The sequence below is a fragment of the Camelina sativa genome, chromosome 12 (genome assembly GCF_000633955.1).
Source record: "Camelina sativa cultivar DH55 chromosome 12, Cs, whole genome shotgun sequence".
Lineage (NCBI taxonomy): Eukaryota > Viridiplantae > Streptophyta > Magnoliopsida > Brassicales > Brassicaceae > Camelina > Camelina sativa.
In genome coordinates this window covers 22,151,439-22,157,044 of record NC_025696.1, presented here as the reverse complement: position 1 = coordinate 22,157,044, position 5,606 = coordinate 22,151,439, and the positions used below count along the sequence as shown (strand labels likewise).

Here is a 5,606-nt window from a genome sequence, read left to right as displayed (position 1 = left end):
GTCCAAGTGGGATCGGTTCGAAATGGAGTTATCATCTCGAGGAGGCATGTTAATATCCCACATGTGGTCCTTGGTTTGAAGGGGAGATTGTTGGGATACAATCCAAGTCCCACATCTGAAGTTTGAAAAGACTATCATTAATATATAAAGGGTTAGGGTCAATCTACTAATTGCCAATTGGTTTTGAGTTGGAAGCCCATATCAAACCCTAATTTAACACTATACCTACCATGGTCAATTTTTGCAGAGGTTTAAGTTTTGATTTTTGGTCAATTTTGTATCTATTATGCTTAATGGGCAACTTGAGAGTTCTAAGGCTATTGTAATTGAAGTGGATCGATGCTATTCTGGGTAGAGTAATGGGGATTGGTGAAAGAGAAAGATAAGAGTTTTTTTGGGTAGACATTGGGGAAGAAGATAATATGGCGATTGATGAGAATTAATATCTATTCAATTCTAATAATATATTACAAAATATAATTGTTGGAATCCAAAAGAAAGATTTGGAATTCTTTTACAATACTTGAAAATCTATAACTTATGTCATCAATTCAATTAAATTCTATTCTATTAAAGTCTCTCATCCAATACCCCCTCCTTAGTCAACATGCAAATTCAAATAAGCTACATTATATTATATGTCACATCTTGTATAAACGTTTGCAAAGCCACCTGCGAAGATCCACCTTCCATTAACGCCACGTGACACTTCTCTGCCATCTCTTTCACTCTATCTCTAAAGTCATTATTCTCCTCCATCACACGCCTGATCGCTTTCTCTATCTCCTCCGCCGTAACGGTCTCCATCTCTCCGGTCATCAATTCTCCTCTAAAATTTGTTCGTATCTCCACCGCTAATCCTAGCTCCTCAACCATCTCAAACGCGTTTACCTTCTGCTCGGAGTAAAGCGGCCACACCACACCACCATCGGAACACCAAACCACAAGCTCTCCAACATCGAGTTCCACCCGCAATGAGTGACAAATCCTCCTATTGCCGGTTTTGCTAGCACCGCCGCTTGTGGTGCCCATCCGATTACCTTCCCTCTATCCGATGCCCGATCTAAGAATCCCGCCGGGAGAACCTCCTCAAGATTCGTAAAATCTCCAGGACGTTCGGTCATTATATTCGGGGATGCACGACGGAGAGACCAAAGAAACCGATGACCGCTTCCTTCTAGCGCGACGGCGATCTCTTTAGTTTGTTTCTCATTGAAACCTCCCATGCTCCCAAAGCAGAGGAACACAACCGATTTAGACGGTTGTTCATCGAGCCACCGCAAAATCTCCGGTTGCTTCTCAATGTTTTCTAGATGCAACACTAGTCCTTTTGGATAAACTTGAGGAAGATGATCACCACCATTATTGTTGAACATTTTCAAAGCGTGTGGTTCGAGCTCATCAACTGTATTTACCAAAACACCCTTCATCTTTCGGAAACATCTGGCTTGAGCTAGAAACAAAGGTAGCCACTGTTTTGAAGTGAAGAGATAAGGCAGTAACTTCACAAGATAAGGACGAGTCAAACACGAAAACTCCAACTCAGTGACGACCAACTCTTCCAACTCGCTGACGTCATACTTTTTCTTGTCGTGCATCAACTGAACGTGAAGTGTGATTCCTAAAAACGTAGCGCTTGATGCGTAAAACATATAACACGGAACTTGGAATTCGTCAGCTATATCAATCATTGAGGAACATAACATATCTACTACTAAACCGGCGAGTCGTTGTGTTGGATCATCCACGATTCTCAAGACTATATCTCTTACCTTTGAATTTTGTTCCTCTATGTAGACTTGAGTCGGCTGCTTCGGATCTGCTGTTATTGGTTGGTCTTTGATGGCGGAGATGGTTTCGTAATGGAGGCGACCTTGAGATGTCGTGGAGAGAGATGCTATATAGGTGGAATCATTGGCGACGTTGTTTATGAAAGGGATGATGATCACGGTGATCGTAAGGCGGTCATCGCTGCGGACAAGTAGCTTCGCTAACTCGATGGTTGGCTTGCGATGACCGATTCCTGGTAATGGTATGAACACAAGCTCAATCTTCATTTATCTGTTTAGTTGGGGTTGGGATTAGTTAAAGCCGAAGCCTGAGGTGTAGTAATAAGTTCCTTTGTAGGGCTACGTAATTTGTAAAAGAAGAAAGAGAAATAGAAATAACTTTGTTTTCTTATTTCTTCAAGCTTAAGTTTCTCTTACAAAGACTTTATGTTTATATAAGAATACAATATTAAAATCATAAAGTCTAGATCCTTCTACACTTGTCCAGCTAGTGTGAGTTGTCTTCACTATCACATGATCCCAGAAGCTCAAACCTATTTTGTAATGTCACTGTCGAATTCCCTGCAGCTTCTGTTGATTCTCTGTTCTTGTCGCCTGCAACATTTACCAAACCTCTAATTTTAACTGTTCTTTCTTTGTCTTCTCTTGCAGGTAAACGTTGGAGTTGGGTTCAGAAGCTGATGGGCTTGAAATGGACCTGAGTTTTGTTGGGCCTTTATCACAAACGATGTCGTTTAAAGCTGTGTTGTTTATACTCCCCTGCAAAGTTGGTGTGGGGGGAACAACGACACCAAGTTTGAGACGCAGAGCTTCAAAGGGTCCTCGTGGAAGTGATTTAGTGAAGACATCGGCGATTTGGTAATCAGCGCTGATGTGATTGACAATGAGGTTCCCAAAAGCAACCTGCTCACGAACTTAATGGTAGTGAGTAGCAAAATGCTTAGTGCGAGCATGCAAGCTTGGATTTGCGGTGAGGTAGACAGCAGAGAGATTGTCGCAGAACAACTCAGGTGTTTCGAACTGAGGAACACCAAGACTACAAAGAAGATTCACGAGCCAGGTGATTTCGGAAGTAGCTTCAGACATGGCTCGATACTCTGCTTCCGTAGAACTTTTTCAGACTGTAGGTTGCTTGCGAGAGGACCAGGAGATGATGTTATCACCGAGAAATGTACAGAAACCACCAGTAGAGCGACCAGTAGTGTTACAGCCGCTATAGTCGCTGTCACTATAAGCCCTTAGTTTGCAATTGGTAACATTGCTAAAGGAAATCCCCATCATAGTAGTGCCTTTGATATAGCGCAATATACGTTTCAGAAGCTGAAAGTCAGACACTGTAGGAGCATGCATTTTCTGACACACATAGTTGACAAAAAATTGGATGTCTGGTCGAGTGAGTGTTAAATATTGTAACTTGCCAGCTAGACTTCGAAAGTATTTAGGATTCTCGAAGAGCTTGGCTTGGTTTGAAGCTTTGTTGAGCTGTTGTGGTAGCGGTGTGGCAACTGCAGAGCAATTAGACATAGCTGCAGCAGTAAGGAGATCCTCAGAGCCTGAATACCCAGGAAATAGTGTAGGCGACCCATGTCTTTCATTCATAAACGTTGATTAAGCTCCTCCAGAAGCTGATTTAGGAGGCTTGATGAGTTTCCAGTGATTACCATGTCATTGACGTACAGAAGCAGGAAGATAACATCACCGCCTTTAGCATAAATGAAGAGTGAAGGATCTGGTATGCTACAAAAGAAACCAAATTGAATCAAAAAATTGCTGAACTTATCAAACCAGGCCCTTGGAGCTTGTTTAAGTCCATAGAGAGACTTATGCAATAGGCAGACATAATCAGGATGTTCTTCATCTATAAAGCCTGCAGGTTGTTTCATATAGACAGTTTCAGTAAGATCTCCATGGAGAAAAGCGTTTTGAACATCCATTTGTTTGAGTTCCCAGTTGAGGAGAGTAGAAATGTGTAAAACTGCTCAAACTGTAGGAGTGCGAACAACCGGACTATAAGTTTCAAGATAGTCAATGCCTTCTTCTTGCTTGAAACCTTGAGCTACTAGTCTAGCTTTGTATTTGTCTAATGATCCATCTACATGAAGTTTAACTCGAAAAACCCACTTGGAACCAAGTATATGCATATCGGGTAAGGGGGGAACAAGAGACCATGTGTTTGTGGCTTTGCAGTTTTTCATTTCTTCACCCATAGCAGCGGTCCAACGTTCATCCTTTAAAGCCTCAGTCACTGTTGTAGGCATCGGATGAGACACTTTGTGAGAGAGGAGAACATATTGCTGATTTGGCTTACTAATGCCTGATTTTAATCTTGTGATCATGGGATGGTTAGGTGCCAATTGGAGCTCAGCATTTGATGTTTCAGGTGGATCAGTAGCACCAAATGTAGTCAACTGGGGTGGTGATGAGAGAATGCTGTTGCTTATAGGGTCAAGATCTAAGCTTGCCGTACACTCAGTACATTCCTCATCACCATCAGTGAAACAGTCAGGTGAGCTAGGTGTGAGGGCAGGGGCACTAACACACACTTCAGATGTTGAAACAGAGACTGGAGCTTGTTTAGAGACATGAGCTTGTACTGGAGCTTGTTCAGAGTCTGCAGAGACTTGAGCTTCAGAGTCTGCAGAAACTTGAGCTTCAACATTTGCAGAGACTTGAGCTTTAGAGACTGCAGAAACTTGAGCTACATAGACTGCAAAGACTTGAGCTTCAGGGACTACAGAAACTTGAGCTTCAGAGACTACAGAAGATTGAGTTCCATGACAAGAACTTTTAATCCATGCAGTGTACAGAGGTGTGGGAACAAAACTTTGCAGAGAAGCATATGTGTCTTCAAAAGGAAACGATTTTTCATCAAATATAACACGTCGACTCAAGTATACACGACTAGTAGGAGGATGATAGCAGCGATATCCTTTATATTTTTCTGTGTATCCCAGAAAAATACATTTTAGAGATCGTGGATCGAACTTGTTTAAGGCATATGGTCGAAGTGTTGGATAACAGGCACATCCAAAGGTGCGTAAAGCTGAGTATTCTGGAGCTTTACCATGTAGGACTTCAAACGGACTACGATCACTGTCAAGAGAGGTAGTAGGTAAGAGATTACAGAGAGAATTTGTTGTGAAGAAAGCCTCTACCCAATAACTTTGAGGTGTCTTGCTTTGAAACATAAAAGTGAGACCCGTTTCTGTAAGCTGTCTGTGTTTTCTTTCTGCTAACCCATTTTGTTGTGGTGTGTGTGGACATGAAATGTAGTGTTGTATACCAGACTCTTGCAAGTGAGTTAAAAACTTTTGGCTTATGAATTCACCACCACCATCTGACTGTAAAATTCCAATTTTGTTGTGCAGAAGGTTTTCAACAAGCAGCTGATACTTGATGAAGATAGAGCAAAAATCTGACTTTCTTTTAAGAGGATAAAACCAACAATATCTTGAAAAGTTGTCAATAAAGACTACATAGAACCTGAATCCCTGAATGGAAGAGACAGGAGAAGGACCCCAAAGATCACAATGAACTCTCTCTAAGGGTCTAGAAGCATGAAAATCAGAAGAAACAAATGGCAATTTCGAACTCTTCCCTAGCCGACACGATTCACACATGCTGGTACTTTTATTGATTTGAATCGCCTTATTCGCAGAAAGAAGATGGAGGACTTGAGCATTAGGATGTCCTAATCTTTGATGTCAAACTTCATCAGAGGTTTTGATTTGTCAAGTAGAGTAAAACATCTTGAACTTTTGATCCTCTAGTTTGTAAAAACCATCATTTTCCTTTCCCTTTGTCAGAACACTGCTT

The 5,606-nt window shown here is 41.5% G+C and overlaps 1 pseudogene; it reads right to left on the bottom strand.

Moving 5' to 3' along the window:
• LOC104732439 lies at window positions 476-2,170 on the bottom strand (annotated as a pseudogene).